This window comes from Barbus barbus (genome assembly GCF_936440315.1).
Source record: "Barbus barbus genome assembly, chromosome: 41".
NCBI classification, from domain to species: Eukaryota; Metazoa; Chordata; class Actinopteri; order Cypriniformes; family Cyprinidae; genus Barbus; species Barbus barbus.
The window spans coordinates 7,704,467-7,727,200 of NC_136719.1; the positions used below are offsets into that span (position 1 = coordinate 7,704,467).

Genomic DNA, 22,734 nt, shown 5'->3' on the forward strand with positions numbered 1-22,734 from the left:
AATACTAATTCAAGGCACCTGCACGTAATCAGCACTCATCAGCACAGCAATATTTAAGCACACACCCTACTCCAGTCATTGTCCGATCTCGCTTACACGAAGTGGACTCTCTCAGCTCTTCGCTATTACTTACCTGCTACTTACCTTGAAGACTACTTACCTCCCATTCCTCTACTTCGTTGGTTCCTGTGTCTCCATCATGTGTCTCCCTCAGTCAGTCTCCAGTCCTCATCTCCACCGTCATCCTGGGGTGTGTGCTGCTTCAAGTCATCCATGAGTTCCTGGCAAGACAAGATATTATTTTGTATATCCTTTCCACATCTATTCAAGTCCCGATACTACTAATCACCTTCATCTGTTGCTTACCATCTGCTGAATCAATAAATACATTGCATTGGTTTGATAACCCTCTGTGTCTAGTCTGCTTCTGTAACAGAAGATCAGACCAAAACACAGTGATTCAGCATGAGCCAACCGGACCCCTTCCAGGAACTTGTGGATAATCTTCAACGAGTCCTCAGTCCCGCACCTCCACCAACACCGCCGAACACTTCCATATCCACCACTACCACGTCATCTCTACCTGTGATCACCAGTCCCATGGCCCGACCAGCGCCCTTCTCTGGTGTGGCAGAGGAATGCAACGGCTTTCTACTACAATGCTCACTCGCCACTGAGATGCAGCTCTATCTATATCCCACAGAGAAATCCAAGATCGCTTTCATCATCTCACTTCTATCCGGCAAGGCACTACAATGGGTTGAAACTATCTGGGCTCAATCGGGTAACGTAACCCAGTCATTTAATAACTTTGTCACTCATTTCAGAGAGGTGTTCGGAAGACCATCTGGTGATACATCCATCAGTGACCAGCTGTACCATCTCCACCAGGGGTCCCTGCCCACTCACGAATATGCTCTAAGATTCAGAACCCTTGCCGCAGCCAGCGGTTGGAATGAGCGATCCTTAATCACCACCTATCGCCAAGGGTTAGAACCCAGATTACGCCTACAACTGGCCCGTTATGATGATACCTGTGGATTAGAAGATTTGATTCAACTATCCATCCGATGTTCCACACGTATGCAATCATGTTTTGATGAACAAACCATGTTGAGCCGTTGCATTCCTCCATAGCGTCACCCAGAAGCGAACCATCCTCCAGAACCAGTCTCAGAACCCATGTTAATGGACAATATGTGGTTGTCAATGGCGGGCATGTGATCTCTACATGCCCCATTCGACCTCCTCGACTATTGGTGAGTGCAATTCAACCCCTACCTCAAAATATGAAGCCTCTCTCTATAGTGGTAACGCTTAATGCACCCAACGTGTCTGTTCCAGTCCATGCCCTATTTGACTCGGGGTCCGCCGGGAATTTCATCTCAGGGAGCCTCTGCCGCCCACTCAAGATCCACACAACTATCAATTCCAAGGTCTACCAAATCCAATCCATAACCGGAAAACCTCTCAGCCGCCATGATGTCCGACTCGTTACCGGTCCGGTACATCTACGAGTGGGTCTCCTTCATGAAGAAGACATACATTTTCTGGTTCTGGAGGAAGCCACCACCAACATAATTCTCAGCCGACCATGGTTTGCACATGAACCCCAAATACCTGGTGCACGGGAGACGTCCTGAAGTGGTGTAACAAGACTACTTTCCACACATGATTCAACCGTCACCGCAAGTCAAACAGTCCATATCTCTGAATTCCACCACCATCGAAAGTCCTCTTGAGAAACAGTCCGTTGACATACCCACCTGTTATACCCAATTCAGTGACGTCTTTTGCCCGAAAAGGGCCTCTCAACTTCCACCTCACCGGCCATGGGACTGCGCGATAGAGCTGTTACCGGGTGAGTCAGTGCCCAAAGGGAAAATCTATCCACTTCACTCCCAGAACAGAAGGCCATGGAGGAGTACATTGAAGAGGCTCTTAAACAAGGCTACATCTGCCCATCCACGTCCCCTGCTGCTTCCAGTTTCTTTTTTGTGGCCAAGAAGGACAGAGTCTTGCGGCCTTGTATTGACTACCGGGCTCTAAACAAAATCACTGTCAAATTCCGTTATCCCCTTCCTCTTGTCCCAGCAGCTCTGGAACATCTTCATGGTGCCACCATCTTCACTAAGTTAGACCTCCGCAGCGCGTACAACCTCATCCGGATACGTGAGGGGGACGAGTGGAAGATGGCCTTCGTGACTCCTACCGGCCAGTTCAAGTACTTGGTGATGCCATATGGCCTTGTCAACGCCCCCTCCGTATTCCAGGATTTCATGTATGAGGTGCTCCGAGAGTACCTCCACCGTTTCGTCCTGGTTTACATCGATGACATCCTAATCTACTCTCGGAGCTTGGCCGAACATCGCTACTATGTTGCGGAGGTCCTCCAACGCCTGCGACAACATCAGCTCTTCCTCAAAGCAGAAAAATGTTCTTTCCACCAACCCTCAGTACAATTCCTTGGATATCATATCGACAGTAGTGGCATCCGGATGGACGAGGGGAAGGTGGAATCCATCAAGACCTGGCCAGTACCATTAACCATTAAAGAACTCCAACGATTCCTAGAATTTTCCAATTTCTCCCGTCGATTCATCCAGAACTACAGTACTCTCACCAGTCCCCACACCAACCTACTCCGTAGCAAGCCCAAGTCTCTGTCCTGGTCTCCAGCAGCCAACGAAGCCTTCGAAAGACTGAAAGAAGCATTCACCCAAGCTCCAATCCTCGTGCATCCTGATCCCAAGAGACCTTTCATCGTTGAAGTAGATGCTTCCACTACGGGGGTTGGAGCAATTCTATCTCAGCAGCAGGGGAACCCCACAAAACTCAATCCATGTGCCTTCTTATCACGGAAACTCAGCCCGGTGGAGCGCAACTACGACATCGGCAACAGAGAGCTCCTCGCAATCAAGCTGGCCCTAGAGGAGTGGAGGCATTGGTTGGAACATTTATTTGGTAACAGTATTTGGTATTTTTATTGATTGAAGTAATTGGTCACATAAAATACATTACAGGTGATTTGTTATGAGGTAATAATAAAAATTATTATTAATTAATTATTACAGTGGGCAAATACTGTTTTTTTTTTTTGGAAAAGTTCATTTCTGACCCAGCTCACTAGTACAGTAGTTCCCTAAGAACTAGTTAAATACTGTTAACTCAAACCTACAATGTGACTGAAAATACATTGCCAACTCAATTACAACTCCACCCAAAAATGAAGAAGAACCAAAAATGGATTTCAGTTCAGAAAAAAAACACAAAATTATTCTTTACTCAGCGCCACTAAAGAAAAACCCAGTAAGTCTGAACCTCCCTCTCTCATACTCTGTAAACCCACTGAATAGAAAAATGGGTTTCAAATTGCCAAAACACGGTAACAATGCCTCAGTAAGAGCCAGATGCGGATGAAAGACTTATTATAAATTCCGGACACGCGATTAAAGTAATACACCTTCCACATGCCTGGAGCAAGTGGATCCATTTAGAAAAGTAACAGTAGGGAAGCACAGCAGTTTCTACTGGTTACTGAAACTGTATGTGTGTGTGTGTGTGTGCGTGTGTGTGTGATACAAAGAGCAGAGAGCAGCATTAGAAGGACTTTCAGGGTTGAGGGAATCGGTTTTCTGTGGATTAGATGTTGCCATGCACCGTTGCTCTGGATTATTTCTGGTTCCTCAGGAGCACAACTACTAATGACATTAGGAATATCATACCACCCACCATCCCTCATGGATAAAGACGCACACCTCTCTGAGTGTTTTTGTGCTGTATGCTTCACCTGCTTACAAAAACAAGCCGTGTAACCTCAAGACGACAACGCTCCGGGGAAAGACCTCACCACACCTTGCCTCAGTTGATCGGCACTCGCTTTTTGATATCTCACCATAACACACTAAATCAAATAAGTGATCCTGTGGTGTCCCATGGTGATTAAAACAGCAATATACAGTATGATAGCTCAACCTACAGGTTCTTCAGAAAATAAGTCTCAAAAGCAGGTGTGGTTCACAGATGCATTCCATAGACACAACACACCCAGAGTTTGAGTGATTTTAAGTCTTTGTCAAAAGCAACAGTTAGCACGTAAATAGATAAAAGTAGCAACACTACCCTCTTAACTACACTTGTCAGTTTTTAACTTGTGCAGCAAAACAACTAGCAATTTTACATGGCTATATGTGCTGTTATTGCTGAACAGTGCTGTTAAATGTAGCATTGGGAAATCTGATTCATTCAAGTAAACAGTGCATTAACTAATGTTACCAAACACAACTTGTGATTTTATAATGCATCAGTAAATGCTGAAATTAACATTAACTAAGATTAATAAATGCTGTAGAAGTATTGTTCATTCTTAGTTCATGTTTACTAATGTTGTTAACTAAAGTTAACTAATGAACCATATTGTAAAGTGTTACCAATTATTCAATTAAAGCATTGAAAATTATGTAATAACATTTTTATTGTTCATAAAATAAATTAATAATATGTATAGTCAATTTATTTTATTAATAATATTTTTACTGTTTTATTAGCTACCATTTCAATCTAATTTTGATTTTATTATATTATTTTATACATTTAATACATAATTTTTTTATACATTTAATACATAATATTTTTTATTACTAATATAATATTAATAATACAATATAATAATCTTATTTTAACCGTCTGAGGTCTGAGGGGGTTTTAGGGCCCTGGATAAGTTTTTCTGAGACTTTTTCTGTAATATGCTACACTGACACTTATATGCATGTGGGAAAATGCAAGTGGTCGTCTGTTTTACATTAAGTCAAGTTGAGTTGAATTTGGGCAAATCCAGAAATTCAATAAAAGATTTTCCTTATATTAACAAAAGTTTGTGCTCGTCTGTATGTGTGTGTGCGTGTGTGTGCATTTGAGCTGTCATACCAAATGAAACAATTAAACGGTCTGTTTTGCGGGTTTAATGAGTTTGTTTACACTCATCTCTGAGCAGATTATCAGAGCCAAAGGCTACACCAAGAACATTTAACAAATATTGTCTCTTGTGATATAAAACACACACACAACCTCCATTCTCTCATTCATCTCAATTTTCCACTCCCCTTTTTCTCTCCCCGTATTAGTTGTTTGCAAACCCTCAGGATAATGCAATGTCAAGTTACATTCAGCATTAAATGAGCTAAACAAATAAATAAATAATTTCAAAGACACAAAAGTTAAGCACACTGACAGGAAATTAATGATATTTCCGTCTCTCCTTTCACCCAATTTCTTTTTCTTGAGACGTGAGCGGAGTATGAATCATGTTTAAAGACAGAAGATTGATGAAAAAAATCTGTCTTTATTTTAGAGAAGCAGAATCAAAAAACCTGACTTCTCTTCACAAGACACCTGAGAGGGAAAACCCAACAGGAAGCTGAAGAGTTCTCATAAGCCTTCTTCTAAGCTATTGAAGACACCTAATTACTCACTTTACTTGATTACGCACAATCACTATCACAAGCAGAATTAACAGCTTGTCTAAACACAGAAGAGACCGAGACTACAAAGAAGAGGTGGAGGAAGGAAAGGTTGTACATATCATACCCTCATGTCATTTCAAACACATTTGACTTTCTTTCCTTCCACATAAGAAATAAATATAATAGGGGTGTCCCCAACAAAGGATTTTCATAGTCGAATCGGAATTTTCGAATCTTGCTGATAGGCGACTGATAGTCGAATCATGTGTTTGGGGATTGGGGCAAAATACATTACCAAGAGTCAAGTCATAATTAGCAACTGACGTTAACACACAGGGAAAATGTGTAACGGATGCCTCGCAGATACAAACTGGGTAAATAATGTTTTATGTTTTGATTAAAACCCAGATAGCACACGTACGTCTACAAGATGTCTGTTAAAGATCTCTTGATCTGGAAAGCATCTGCTGTCTACAAACGTCTGGCAGACGTCTTTCAGATGTCAGTTTTACATACATTCTAAATCATAAACATCTTAAAGACATCTAATAGAAGTCTATTTGACATCTAAAAGGAAACGTCCTATAGACGTATTGCAGATGAGCAAACACCCTAAATAATACGTCTTGCAGATGTAAATGCAGACATCAAATAGACGTCCCGGAAATGTACGTGTGCTATCAGGGAAGATAGTTAACATTAAACTTCAGCGAAACAATAAGAATTCCTTTTTTTTTTTTTTACAATGGTGCTCTCATTATAACATTATGTATATCTATGACAGTAGTTATTAATGTTCTGCATTTCTGTTTTGAGCTGCGTGCGCTGAAGATGACCAGTAGAATCTAGCCATTTATACAACATAACATTAATATTACGACTTATAGGCTATCTGCACAAAATGGCCCAAATGCAGAAGTGAACATATCTGCGTGGCTCTGAATTAACTGCTTTTGTGGATGCGTTCTTCACGAAATAACATGCAGAAACACGACAACAAACACTAAAAATTCACAGAGTTTTATTATAATAGTGTTCTCATTATAATGTTATATGACCGTCCCAGTCATAGTTATTAATATTCTGCATTGTTGTTTGTACTGCTCGAGCTGCGCATTGAAGCGCTTTACTGCAGCGCAACACAACCATCTTATACGAGATAAATAATATATACATGATATATAAACTGGCTGAAGTGTTTTGAAATCACTTGTACCCTACCTGATCGAAAACATTCAGTATTTCACTCTGCCTGTGTCAATTTTGAGTTTTAAACCCCTGCCGCCAAGTTGCTCCTCTGTCTGTCACTAAATCTATGTGGTTGGATTCATTCACGCACGTTAAATATTTATTTAAAGCTTCTTTCTTTTCAGATTCTTATTTACAGCATTATCTTAAACAGGCTGTATATTAACTTATTCGGAGAAAACCAGTTGTTCTATGTGAAATCAGACATTTGAGCACAACACCCCCATTTAGCCAAAATGGCATGATCATAACACTTCGTGAATATTCGACTGTGAGATTGGGAGTCGAATCAGGCTACTCAGAAGCATTGAATCGTCAACTGTTCAGGGTCACCCCTAAAATGTAGTATGAATACCTTTTCTGTGCAGTTACAATGAATGGGAACTGGAGCTTTACCACAAAAACACCATAAAAGCTGTCCATACTCATGACCAAAACAATTGACAAGACACGAGCGTGTTCAGCCATGCTTTGCTTATGTGTTATCAGATATGAGGTTGTGAAATATGACTGGTCAAAGGCATCAGCTGACCCATAAATCCATTTGAAATGCCAAGGTCAGTGCGGGCCAGTTAAACAGCGCCATACAAAATGATGGGTAGAGCTGGTAGTGGAGTGAGTGGAGAAAAAGACAAGATAAATATGATACAATGCCAAATAACTCAGAACGCTAAAGCACTGATCAGATAAATGTGTTGAACCTGACATAAAAAACACACTTACATTGCCAACAAAACATTTGTAGTTTTTTTATGTAGCCAAATTGCATTATAATCTCTGTTCACAGTAAATGATGCTTCGCGCAAACTGTTTTCATTTAGATCTCTGGAGCATCTCAAACTTCATCTCTGCATATTGTTTTGAGTTTGGATTTATTATAATGTTAATTTAGGAAAACAGCGTGCTGCATTTCTTCAGATTTGTAAGGGAAATCCTTTATAAATCTTCGCAAACACAGTAGTATTACAGTGCATGGGTAATTGACGTATCAATGTGTATTAATGTAAAAAAACAAAACAAAAAACTAACATTGAAGAAAAACGTCTCAGGTTACGTATGTAACCATGGTTCCCTGAAGGGAACGAGACGCTGCGTCGAAACGCATATGGGAACGCCTTCAGCGTGACCAGGCTCTGAAGCTGATGTGTAATCAGTCAAACAAGGGCGAGGCGTCACGGGCGGGGTGACGTCACGACCAGGAAGCATATAAGCACGTGCGGCGGAGCCGGCTTCAGCTTCAAGTCATGAAGCAAGCGCTGGCAGGGATGCCGGAAGTGTGGCAACGCGACGCAGCGTCTCGTTCCCTTCAGGGAACCATGGTTACATACGTAACCTGAGACGTTCCCTTCCAGGAACTTCGAGCTGCGTCGAAACGCATATGGGAACGAGATACCAACGCCGCCAGACTGACAAGTCCCTGCCTGGTGTCAGGACGAAAGGACAGAGGAGCCGGGAGTGGCTCGGATGTCGAGGTCATAGAACCTAACGAAAGTCAGGGGCGTGGACCACCCAGCTGCGTTGCAGATGTCCTGCATGGAACACCTGCCCAGAAGGCCTTGGAGGCCGCCACACCTCGGGTTGAGTGCGCTCTGACTCCCACCGGCGGGGGGAGCTCAGAGGCCTCGTATGCCAAAGCCATGGCACCCACAATCCACCTACTAAGAGGAGGGCTTCGTAGCAGGAAGACCCCTCTTAGGCGGACCATAGCACACGGGCAGCTGGTCCGACTTTCTCCACAGGGAGGACCTGTGGATGTATGCGTCTAGTGCTCGCACTGGACACATACGGTTGTGCTTCTCCTGGTCTGGCTCCCCGAAGGGAGGAGGACAGAAGGCCTGCAGTACGACCGGCTGTGGAACGACCGATGGGACCTTCGGAACATACCCCACGCGGGGGTAGAGGAATACTTTCGCCGAACCGGGCGCAAAGTGAATAGAGGCCGTAGTCAGGGCCTGAAGGTCACTCACCCTCCTCAGAGAGGTGATAGCCAATAAGAAAACGGTCTTGATAGTGAGGAGTCTCTCAGTTATCTCCTGAATGGGCTCGAAAGGTGCATTGCACAGAGCCTCCAGAACCACAGCCAGACCCACGTAGGGACGAGATCGTACCGGAGGCCTCAGCCTCAGCGCACCGCGGTTCCTCCGCGTGTAACCAGGGGGTGTCTACCCACTGACTGGCCACCGGTAAGGGCGTGGTATGACGAAATAGCTGCCACGTAGACCTTAACAGTGTAATGGGTTACCCCTGCGGAGAAACGGGCCTGCAGGAACTCCAGTACTGCACCAGCGGGGCAGTTGACTGGGTCGAGCTGGCGGTCCCCGCACCAAGAAGTGAAGAGCCTCCACTTCAAGGCGTACAGTTTCCTCGTAGAGGGAGCTCTGGATTGGAGGATGGTCTCGACAACCTCGGTTGACAGACCGGAAGCTATGAGCTGTGCCCCCTCAGGGGTCACACCAACAGCTTCCATCACTCCGGGCGAGGGTGCACCTCGGTGCCCCCGGCCTGTGAGAGGAGGTCCCTCCTGACGGGCACTTCCCACGGAGTGCCGTCGAGGAGCGATATCAGGTCCGAGAACCATACTCGGCCCGGTGCTACTAACAGTAGACTGACCTCGTCCCGGCGCACTCTCGCCAGAACTCCAGGGAGCAGAGCGATCGGGGGGAAGGCGTACAGACGGAGCCTCGGCCACGTCTGTACCATAGCGTCCAGTCCCAGAGGAGCTGGAGTGCACTCAAGCACTTCCTCCCAGACCTGAGAGATCACCACGTGATCTCGACACCTCGGTGAGGAGGCTCCTGTGTAGAAGTAGCTCTCTGGGGCGAGAGAGGCGGCGAAACCTCGTCAACGCTCGTCACATCAACCTCCTCGGAGGACGCAGTGTCAAGCCCTCGTCTCGGGGGAAGAGACCGCTTCCGAACCAAGAGACGGGGCGCCAGATCAGGCGCGGGAGGAGATAGGGACATGCCCGTCTGACTCTCGCCAGCCAGATCAGCCTTTTTCTCTCTTTTTTTTCTCTCTGCAAGAGAGCGCAGCCGCCGCTCTGCCTTTTTTTCTCTCTGATTTAAAGGCAGAAGCGGGACCGGCTTTATTCATTTTATGCTTGTGCAAACACTGCAGCTTACAAAGCTCGTAGTTATATCATATTGGGGTGACAGAGGCGGCGAAACCTCGTGAACGCTCGTCACATCAACCTCCTCAGAGGAAGAGAGATGAAGCATTGAGCCCTCGTCTCGGGGGAAGAGACAGCTTCCACACCGAGAGACGGGGCGCCAGATCTGGCGGATACGGGAGGAGATAAGGACATGCCCGTCTCACACTCGCCAGCCAGATCAGCCTGCGAGCCCCACGAGTGCACCGCCGCTCTGCCTCGGCAGCAGCGGGACCGGCACCGCGTGGGGAGCTCGCGAAGGCTCCCTTCTCGAAGAGAGCCCTCCGGGTGCGGAGACCGATTCTGCGGGCTCCGCACCCAGGCAGACCACGCAAAAATCGTGTGTGTCCTCGCTCGTGATATAGCGAGGGCAAGGATGCACACACGACTCAAAACGTGGTCTGAAAGCTTCACCCCTGAGCTTGCCCTTGGCTTTGGCATGATACTGAATGCTTTCCACTTAAAACTAGGACAAACAACAGTAAATAAGACCGACACACACAGAGCGCTTCGCTGAATGACAAAAAGCTGAAGCCGGCTCCGCCGCACGTGCTTATATGCTTCCTGGTCGTGACGTCACCCCGCCCGTGATGCCTCGCCCTTGTTTGACTGATTACACATCATATTCAGAGCCTGGTCACGCTGAAGGCGTTCCCATATGCGTTTCGACGCAGCTCGAAGTTCCTGGAAGGGAACCTCTCTCATGCTATTTCTAACTCTAAGAATTAAGATGTATTTTTCTCATGCTATTTGTGTTAAGTTTTTTTTCTACATTTTTGCTATGTCACACCATAGAACAAAGTTCAATTTTTATTTGTCAACTACTCACATCAATGTCTTTCTCAATATACTAACTGTTCATCGCAATTTAAAAATAAAAGCTAAAACCCTCATTCTAAGTTTACAAGTTTTGATGTCTACATATTCAAGAAATTACAGTGGAATCAATCACAAAAGGAGCTACACAAAAAAACATGGAGAATCAATCACAACAGGAGCTTGAGCAACACATGAAGAAATAAGCAGACCTGACAAACATGAACTGGGGCTTATGGGGCAGTTGTGGCCTAATGGATAGAGAGTTGGACTTGTAACCCGAAGGTCATGGGTTCGAGTCTCAGGTCCGGCAGGGATTGTAGGTGGGGGAGTGAATAACCAACACTCTCTCCACCCTCAATACCACGACTAAGGTGAGACCCTTGAGCAAGGCACCGAACCCCCAACTGCTCCCCGGGCGCCACAGTATTGGCTGCCCACTGCTCCGGGTGTATGTTCACTACTGTGTGTATACTTGGATGGGTTAAATGCACAGCACAAATTCCGAGTATGGGTCACCATACTTGGCCACACACCGCTTCCATTTCCCTTTATAAACTCAGGATAACGAGGGACAGACAGGTGCGGGCAATCAACTAATGATCAAACGAAACAAGGACAGGAAGGTGACCAAATAAGGCAAAACAGGAACTGAAACACATGACAAAACGGGTCCAATCCTGGCAATGCATTTTAACAGTTTTGTTCAAATAAAACCGTGTGATTGCTAGCTTATGATACTATTGTTCACTTAGGTATATTTTTATTGCTACAAAAAAAAAATTATAATAATCCGATTACTTGATTAATCGCCAGAATAATCGCCAGATTACTCGATTACCAAAGTAATCCTTAGTGACAGCCTGTGACAAAAACAAACAAACATACAAAAAAACCCTTCAAAACCCATAATGCACTGAGCTTTATCATGTGCCACTGAAGAATGGAGTAATGATGCTGAAAACTCAGCTTTGCATCACAGGAATGAATTACATCTTAAAATATATTCAGACAGAAAACAGTTATTTTAAATTGTAATAATATTTCACAATATTCCTGTTTTTACTGTATTTTTGATCAAGTAAATTTCAAGCATGAGAGACCTCAAAAATATTTTAAAATAAAAGCATTTGTGTTGTGTAGCGTATATTTTGGAATTAAACAAATTCACTCATGGCCATGATTCAGAGCTCAATATGAGAGATGAGAACCACTGGAAAGAAAACAATGGAAGAGCAGTTCAGCATGAACTGATTTAATAACCGAAGCTTCCCTGCTTATCTCTCAACCAACAAATCCACTACTCACCCAGAGGGCAAAAATCTTCCCACAATGCCACTCTAGTCTATTACTGCAAATAATAACCATTGTATCATAGCTATCAGTTCAGAGAAAGCATATCTGGACAAAATTCAGGGATAAAAACAAAAAAAGAGAAGTAATAATTTCTGTCTGGAAAACCAAAGGAGTCATAGATTTTTCATTTATTGCACACCTTGTATGTCGAGGTGAAAGTCTGTCATCGCTTTTAAATACAAGCATGCTTTCTAGACCAAAAAGGATCAGGTCTTTCTGCTGAGTCAGGGCTGGTGCCCTGCAGGCCACTGTAGCAGAGCTGTATTCATTACCTTCTATTCCTCTGAGACACAAGCTTTATTAGAGAGCGACAGACGGGTGGGGCACAAGTTGAATCAAACGGAAATGTTGAGGGGAGAGCCGGGTTCTTTATTATCAGAGAAAGAGCAGAGGAAGAAGGCGCAATGTAATGAAAAACAAGTTTAATACATTGTGCATCAGATTTCTAATGCAACTGACATCGGAAAGAGAGGAAGGAAGTGAAAAAGAAAGAGAAACATAAATAATTAAAGTTTCCACTCTCCACTGTGGGCAAATCTACTTTTGAAGGCTATAAAGCACAATGGTGGAGCCATGGTATAATGACAATAATACAATGGCACTATAATACACATTGGCTCAGAATTTTAATTTTCGGGTGAACTATGCCTTTAATTATATGAGATTTTTCTTTGCTGAATGGGCAAACAGTGCAGGAAAATCATGGATAAGTAATGAAGTGACTGATGATATGTGACTCCATGACGGAGGTGTGCATGCATGCATCTAGGGAATGGGGAGAATAAAATGTGGGTGTGTGTTCCCATGTAAGCTAACCCTACTTGCAGACCACGGCCATTCCCACAGTAAATACCCATGGCACAGTGAAACACAGAGGACGGCTCAAAGACAAAGCAGCAAGAGCGAGAGATATGGGAAAAGATCAACAAACTCTACATTTTGCTCTTTCACGCTCATAGCCTTTAGAGATGAGGCTAACCGAGTTGAGGGATTGCTGTCATCTGTCTGTATTGGAAAGAGGGGGCACAAGGCAAAGGCACAATTGCCAAATTTGGGAACAGGAAATGACAGCGGTGTTCCCTAACGAATGGTCACCACAAAGGGAGAGGGCAGATATTTATGATGAAATGAGAGGAAGAGATTTGCCATCTCTACTACTACTACCATTCCAGCTAATTGCTCTGACTGCAGCCATAAGACAAAAATAAAGGTAATGTTATTTTGTTATAAAGATTTCCTATAAAAGGTAAATGTGATTGCAAAAGATGTGAATTGGGTTTTTGTCTTATTGAGAGAAGGATAGAAACCTCTGAAGGGATAGAAAAGAAACATCTGGATCTGTACTAGGAAATATATGGACTTAAGACATTAAAAAGCAGATCACAAAAACTGGCTAAAACATAAAGTTCAAAGTAGAAAGACTGTGGTTGGGGGGGGGGGGGGGGGGGGGCGGTGGAAAAACAGTGTGTTGAATTTATTTCTAAGAGCTATGTACAGAATCATCTTTGACAGAAAAAGGTAAAATGGCCTAGCACTGATCCCTGTGGAACCCCAGTGGTGAGGGTGGAGGGTGAGGAGAATGAGTCTTTCCAAATGACTTTATTTTATTTTAGTAAATAGTATATAAACAAAGGAGAAGCACTGAACCAGAAATATTCATTCCTACTAATTTGGATACCAACAGTTCTTGGTTAACAGTACTGATAAATACTAAGAGATCTTTACTTTCAATTAAGAAATATTTCAATTAGAATACTGGGTAACACTTCATTGTACAGTGTCCCTTTTTGTGTGTTACATGTACTGACATTACATAATAATAACAGCAACCTTAAACCAAACTCTACCCTTCACATGTTAATTAATTAGTAATTAATTGTATGATTACACTGTGACACCTTAAAATAAAGTGTAACTGAATATTGCTCATTTTAACAATCAATTATATAGCTTGACTGAATTAGGCATAAACTCCTTAAACTCAAGGCTAGCTGATCAACTTTTGCGCATTTGAACACACTCCCTACTTCAAACTTTTCTTCTCACAGTCCCTTCTGAGGTGAACACAGTTACATACGCCACAGAATTATGCACAATATGAGTCATTTCTATATTTCAATCTGGGGTGGTTTACAGCTTTTATAGCATCAGCACCTCCGCCAAAATTGAGAAGATCAGTCACGCTCTGCCCTCATTGTAAGTGGTGGTAGGTGCCATAAATAACATCTCCAGCCTTTATTGCATCAAAATGCTGAGTCTGTCTTGTTGCCTTTTACATCAGTTCACTCAGACCTCAATGATAGATGTGTTTCTATCAAAATGACCATTTTATTTAGTCCCAAACCCTTAAACAACTGTGAAAAGGCATCTGAAACAAATTCAGCTGAATAAAAAAATGCACCTTCTACTAAATTTAATTTATTTTAGCCTAACTTTGTGTTTGCCTTTCGGACTAAGATACACTCCCTGTGATTTGTAATCTTACTTCATTTGACTAAATACTCCGTGAAGTCCATTTCACAGGGCACTGAGTAATCAGAACGTACCTCAGGAGTCTCCACATGTCAGAAGGCAGCATGAGATACCTTTCCCAAATCTATACAATGTCTTAAAATGTATAATACCTCAAAAATGGAGATCCCCATAATAGACCTATGCTTTATTTTCCATCCCAGCACTGCATTACAAGTAATCCTCAGTGACTTTGATGGAGAGGCCTTCCGTTCCTCAGCACCACTGCTTCACAGACAGGCAGGCAGGAGCCTTCAGGTAGCTCAGAGATCAATAGCAGCTCTAAGCCCACTTGAATCAGCCACACCTGAGACTAAATCACAGCAACACTCACTTTGGTTCCAATCAATACCATGCATCAAACCGTATTCATCATTGATCATTCCCTGCCTGTACTTTGTCATCTCCGACAACTCTTCTTGGAGCTTGAATATCATTTAGCAGGCCCTAATTTAATAAACCCCTCTCGACTTGCTGATACAAGGAATTTCAAGTGAAACAGAAATAGGAAGAGCATAAGAAGGTGTGTTTATTTTTTCTAGCTTTAATCTGGAGGTACAATCACAAAAGTCTTTAATTAGCGTAAGTTGACTGGAGCACAAAAAAAGAGCTTTGCAAAACCTAAAATCTCAGGGAGTGAAATTGGCACTACCTTGCAGCAAAAACACTTGGGTGTTGTCTGTTTTGAAGAGATCATCCCTGTTTGTGTCTGTGTTTGTTTACTGTGAACACAACTAAACTCCGAATAAGCACTTTATTTGCTTTCATAGAAGGGCATTGTTAAATTCTTGATTCCTTTCCAAGGGTGTTAATTTTCTGTAATTGCAGGTCTATGCAGGAGCTCCAGGTTGAACACACTGTTGTTTAAGTTGGCATGTCAGTTTGGAGTGTCTATAAGATTCTTAAAGGGATAGTCCTCCCAAAAAAATGTTAAATTCTGTTTTCATTTACTCATTCATTGATTAATATATATTGAATTTTATTTTTTGGATGAAAGGACATACTTTAATAGCATTTCAGGAAGGAAAGCATATCTACAACACGTTTTTCTTTCATTTTTTTAAATGAATCCTTCATAGCAATGATGAATTTAAAGAGTTACAGTAAAGACATTTACATTGCTAGAAAAAAAAATCAATCAAACGCTGTTCTACTGAACGCTCTATTTATTAACAAATCCTAAAAACAAATGTGTCATGGTTTCCACAAAAATACTACTGTTTTCAACACCGACAATGATTCATTCAAAATTTCTTGATCAGTAAATCAGCATACTATAATTTTTACTGTTTTTACTGTATATTTAATGAATAATATAAGACACAAATAAAAAATAAAAAACCCAGACCCCAAACCTTTGAATGGCAGTGTACGCTATATATAAGCGAAATATAAGATGAATATTTGACTAAGCAATTATTTATAACATGTTTTTGTTGAATATTATTGTTTAATTGTTAAGGATAACATAAAATAAGACTTTATTCTTTAATTTCAGAATCACAGGATTGTTCAAAAATTTTAAATCCAGAAAGCGTCAGAGACCTGGTCGAGTGAGTTCACATGGCCTGACTGTCCCATCCCACAAACTTAAAACATAACCAACATAAAATGAAGAAAAATGAAATCCTGTATATGTCTGGTGCGCTCATTTAAAAACCCATACAAATTACAGTTGCAAAAGGCTTTAATCTAGTGTGTGAAAACTTGCACTTGGACTCACATGCAGGCATCAGTTGTCTGTAATATTTTAACGGGAAAAAACTCCCTGCGTTGAAATGAACCACAAAAAATCCAAATTATATCAGATTATCATATCATTAAAGGCATTCAAATGACATTCAGCAGCAATTTATATAATCCTATAATAATCCCTTGATCTTCTTAAACCCTTCTTTTAAAACATTCTTTCAGAAAATAAGGCCATTTCCTCATCTCAAAACTTGTCTACTCTTGAGCACTCTTTTCTAATAGCTGGTCTAGTGTACAAAGTGAGCCATGGATGAAAGGCTCTCTCCTCACCGGACAGCAGATGTATTAACCTAATTACCAATGATTTGTCTCTTCCTGAGGGGTGCTTTTGCAAGCAATCAATTGGAAAACAGAGTTGCCATATTAAAAGGCAATTTATTAACAAGGGTACAATGTGATGTCTACTGGTTTGGAAAACATCCTGCTGATATTTGGGGCATAAGTATAGAGGGGCCTTGAATGCAGGGCAGATTGATGATGCTGGTGTTGACGGAGGTCATGGAGGTCAAGTTCAAGACGATAAATATAAAAGGTTGTGCCCCTAAAGAAACCACCGAGGAATAAATATGATAGTGAGACTTTTCACACGAGTTAGTTGGTGTATATCTCAAGAAAACATGTCCAGGTCACATATTATATTATGTTATATGTTATATGTTATTTTATATGTTATGTTATGTTATGTTATGTTATGTTATGTTATGTTATGTTATGTTATGTTATATTATATGAACATCCACAATTAAATATCAGTCACACTTCGTTTTAAGGTCCAGTTCTCGCTATTAAACCATTAACTATGAATTTCGCCTCAAACTCCTAATTTTTGGGTTATTAATAGTTAGTAAGGTAGATATTAAGTTTAGGTATTTGGTAGGATTGGGGATGTAGAATATGGTCATGCAGAATATGTGCTTTATAAGTATTAATAAACACTCAATATGTTAATAATAGGCATGCTAATAAGCAACTAGTTAATAGTGAGAATATACTATACTAAAGTGTTAAAATCAATAAATAAGCACTTAAATCAGCACCTCAGAGTATCTCAATATATTTCTTATTACATTTTTGTTACTGTAATGCAATATTGTGTTGAAATACAGTATACAAATACTGTAATATTTTTGAAAAAATAAAAAAATAAATAATAGTAATACAAAAATAAAATTGCCACAAATGATTGGAAGCCTGTTTCCACAGTGGGATTAAGAATGAAGAATATATTTAGTGATTTTTTTAATCAAATAATTTGGACTTTTTCTCTCTTGCTCTCATTTTTTTTCTTCTGAGAATTACGAGATACATATAATCACAAAATTGTGAGATATAGTCTGAATTTTGAAATACTGTATAAACTTGCAATTCTGACTTTTTTTCCTCACAATTTTAGTTTACATATCGCATATATTTTTTGTTTGTTAAATAAAAAATAAAAAATAAAGCAGGTAATTGCGACTTTTTATCTCACAATTCTGACTTTTTCTCAAAATTCCAAGTTAAAATTGAAAAATTCTGACTTTATATCTCACACTTTTGACTTTTTCTGGCAATTATGTAAAATGAAATCAGACTTATGAGATTTAAAATCGAAAAAGTCAGAATTGTGAGATAAAAAGTTCCAACAAATAAACTGATTTGAAAATGTAACTAAGTAAACCATGAGGTACCAGAAATACTAAAATCTAATTTCTTATTTTGGGATGAAATTTGACTGGTTTTGTGAGATTCACTCAGAAAGTCCACTTCTTTCCTCTCCACACACTCAAGCACACATAATTCCCGATGAAGCAGGTGCATTATTGCTCGGCTGTTTTAATTATAGATGAACCTTTGATCTGACTCATTAAAAAGATCAGATTAATTAAGGAAGTTCATACACTCAATCACTCGTTTACTCTCTGAAGTATCTCTCTCCATTCCATCAGTCAGCTGACATCCATTTTTATTCTGTATGCACAACCTGCTCACCTGTCTCTCACTCCTGTTAACCCAGGCCTGCTGACAAACTTGCACAACAAAGCACTGCCTGTCTGGATTTATGTATGTGTAAAATATGGGTGAACTCCCTCCCCTCACACACACACACACACACACACACACACATTCTGCTGCAGATGGCTGTGTAATCCATCAGAATGTCACAGGAGATATAAAAGGGATTGAAGCTCTGGCTTTTTTATTGTTTATTTATTAAAGACAGCGTTCAGAATGACCCTCCTCTTTCCCACCCTCTCTCAAACAATACAGCTGAGGGGATCTCACAAAAAATGCTCAATAATATTTCATTTTGAACCTAAAAGATATATTCAATGTATAAATTACATTTCCTAAAGACAATAAAAATAACGTTATTTTGAAAACTCCCACACATTCCAAAATTTTCAGTAAACTATACTAAAACTTAATAATAATAATAATAATAATAATAAAGGTAAATGTTGATTTTTTAAAATAAATGAATAAATAATCAAATAAATATTGTTGTCATGCAAAAAAAAAAATCACAAAAATATTAATTTCAATTTATACATGTCACATTTACTGTACTGAATTTAAAATAAAACTAAATTTAAAAAAAATCAACAAAAAGCAGAAGTGTGAATGAAAATAATAATGGGAGGGACACATTGTAAATCACATCAGACTCTCTTATAAATGGTATTGAATGCATATTTGCCACATATACACATGAGATGCCATTTAAAAGCAAAAAATGAAACAATAAAGTCTCTCAAGCATTTTTGTCAGCTTTAACATGAATTGTGTAGTTTCTGCACCATCAAACAGGAGTTTCCTTTACATGATAAGCTGGGAATGAAGAACTTTGAAGTATTTTAACACTGAAAAAATTAACACTTCAACTATAAGAATTAGACCTAAAACACTGTTGTGACAGCCATGAGAAAAATGTATTTCTCTCTTCGTTCTTTGTTTGTTTATTTTCAGTTCAGCGCATTGACATTGTCAGGTATTTGGGTCATGAATATTAATTGTGTTTTGTGAAGTCCAAAATAATTGGTTATCCGAAAGATGGACCCTGACAGGTGGAAGAGGCTTTTTCTTGATTCTAATCATTTCATATCTTTTTCATTGTCACAAAAACATATTATGGTCCTTAAAATAGGCTTAAATTTTCTTAATCCAAAATGTTATTTAATATTTTTCTTCTTTTGATTTTGGGCAAAATATGACCTGAACATGTTCTTCAAAAGATTCACTTTACTCCACATTTCTTTCTGAACTTGTAATAGGGGATGTTGCTGGAGGCGCAATCTAAGCGACTGGGGAAATAAGTCTCGCTGAGACCCCTGGGGTGGCTGCTATTCCTGGTGGACACAGTGAAAAAGAGCTCTATCTTTCTCTCTCTCCTCCACACTCTTGCAGATATAATGGCCTTAACTACTGCCAAAAATACTATGCTCAATATCACACCCTAAACGGGGCTCTCTCTCTCTCTCTCTCTCTCTCTCTCTCTCTCTCTCTCTCTCACACACACACACACACACACACAGACACAGACACACACACGCACACACACACACACACACACACACACACACACACACACACACACACCTGAAGACAAGGCTCAAAGGATTCAAGTGTATTGTTTACAAAGACCCAGTTGCTGCAGGGTTGTGCAAAGTCTACATACTCAAAAATAAATCACCCAGACACTTAGAAGAAGAGACAGACAGAAAGAAGTGCTTCTTCATGGTGCCTATACTAAAAAGTTACAGAGATACTTAAGAAACAAATAGTGTTTTCAAAAAATTAAAATGTACTCTTTTTTTAGTCATCCCTATAAAAAAGCACCTGGTTACTAATCAACTGCAGCTGCAGTGCATGGGTGTATTTATTTAAATATTTCTTTATTTTATTTAGGTTTATTAATGAATATTCATATTTATTTAATTACAATTTAATAAATGTGTTGTTTGCATTGTATCACCATTTGTCTTATGCTCCAAAGAATGGGGAATAAACATGATAGTCAGACCTTTCAGTCCGTTTATTTTTTTTTAGACTAGTCTAAGGGGGAACAATAATTATTTTAATAAAATGTATTTTCTTGATAATTTGGCATTATTAAAGAAATAGACTTGTTTGGAAAAATAAAACAATATAATATAAAATATTTTGTCTTGTGCTCCTAAACATGTAATAACAAAAACAAAATCCACAAAGTTTATGGTTTTCAGAAGAATAAATATTTACACATACAGTATATGGAAGCTTGTTAGACGTAATTAAAATTAATAAATGAATAAAAATAAATGTCCAATTCTTATAATCCTGGCCCTGTTTCTCACAGTAGTGAGTTTACATCTCACACTTTGGACTTTATGTCTCACTATATATATATATATATATATATATCTACACTCACCTAAAGGATTATTAGGAACACCATACTAATACTGTGTTTGACCCCCTTTCGCCTTCAGAACTGCCTTAATTCTACGTGGCATTGATTCAACAAGGTGCTGAAAGCATTCTTTAGAAATGTTGGCCCATATTGATAGGATAGCATCTTGCAGTTGATGGAGATTTGTGGGATGCACATCCAGGGCACGAAGCTCCCGTTCCACCACATCCCAAAGATGCTCTATTGGGTTGAGATCTGGTGACTGTGGGGGCCATTTTAGTACAGTGAACTCATTGTCATGTTCAAGAAACCAATTTGAAATGATTCGAGCTTTGTGACATGGTGCATTATCCTGCTGGAAGTAGCCATCAGAGGATGGGTACATGGTGGTCATAAAGGGATGGACATGGTCAGAAACAATGCTCAGGTAGGCCGTGGCATTTAAACGATGCCCAATTGGCACTAAGGGGCCTAAAGTGTGCCAAGAAAGCATCCCCCACACCATTACACCACCACCACCAGCCTGCACAGTGGTAACAAGGCATGATGGATCCATGTTCTCATTCTGTTTACGCCAAATTCTGACTCTACCATCTGAATGTCTCAACAGAAATCGAGACTCATCAGACCAGGCAACATTTTTCCAGTCTTCAACCGTCCAATTTTGGTGAGCTCGTGCAAATTGTAGCCTCTTTTTCCTATTTGTAGTGGAGATGAGTGGTACCTGGTGGGGTCTTCTGCTGTTGTAGCCCATCCGCCTCAAGGTTGTGCGTGTTGTGGCTTCACAAATGCTTTGCTGCATACCTCGGTTGTAACGAGTGGTTATTTCAGTCAAAGTTGCTCTTCTATCAGCTTGAATCAGTCGGCCCATTCTCCTCTGACCTCTAGCATCAACAAGGCATTTTCGCCCACAGGACTGCCGCATACTGGATGTTTTTCCCTTTTCACACCATTCTTTGTAAACCCTAGAAATGGTTGTGCGTGAAAATCCCAGTAACTCAGCAGATTGTGAAATACTCAGACCGGCCCGTCTGGCACCAACAACCATGCCACGCTCAAAATTGCTTAAATCACCTTTCTTTCCCATTCTGACATTCAGTTTGGAGTTCAGGAGATTGTCTTGACCAGGACCACACCCCGAAATGCATTGAAGCAACTGCCATGTGATTGGTTGATTAGATAATTGCATTAATGAGAAATTGAACAGGTGTTCCTAATAATCATTTAGGTGAGTGTATATATATATATATATTTAATTTGGCTTAGGCAATTAGCTTTATAATAAAAATAAAACATAGTATGCCATTGTTTAGCTATTCGTGTGAGATAGATGACAGACTGTCCACTTGTGAACTCTAAGTGATCCAGTCAATCCCCCCAGCAGCTCCTCTTCCTCTGTTCACGGGCCAAGGCGTTGTTGTGGAGACAGGCCATGTATATGATGGATGATTGGTTTCCTCCCATGTTGCCCCTGCACGATGCTGTTACTATGATAAATGGTACCCTAGGTAACAAATCTCTACACATCCTTACGGCAGCGGACCACGGAAAAATACAAACAGCACTACGGGATGGGTCACGACCCCTCCTCTCATCTCACACACTCAAACACAGGAAACCACACACACACCAATAAATAACTGCAGGACACTTGCTGAAGCCAATCTAAATAAAGAAGCCCAGTGCTTTGTCTGCAAACGCAAAAATAGTGATGTTTTCAGAAATTAATAATCAACCGCAAACCGAAAGCTTTTGTCGCTCTATTAAAACACACATTTAAATTCTCCTAAAAACACACAAACTGTTCATCCCACATCCTCCCACATCTCGCCTTTTGCTGACACACACTCAAAGGAGTGCTATTTCTAATGAAGTTTTCTCCAAAAATAACCTTTAGAAATAGAATGATGCACTGGCTCTCTACAGGGATTTTCAAGATTACACGTGCATTATTATTTTTTCTTCAGAGTGTTAGATTGGATACCGCTGTCCACAGAACACGTGCCCAATTAAGAAGAATGACCTTATTATAAAACACGAGTCTATACGCCAGTCACTGCAGTGGAGAG

General features: G+C 40.6%; 1 protein-coding gene across 3 annotated transcripts in view; it reads right to left on the reverse strand.

The window, feature by feature from the left end:
- LOC306860696 (extracellular sulfatase Sulf-2-like) overlaps positions 1 to 22,734 on the reverse strand; it is a 178,221-nt gene that overhangs the window by 115,647 nt on the left and 39,840 nt on the right. The gene's annotated exons all lie outside the window — the stretch shown is intronic.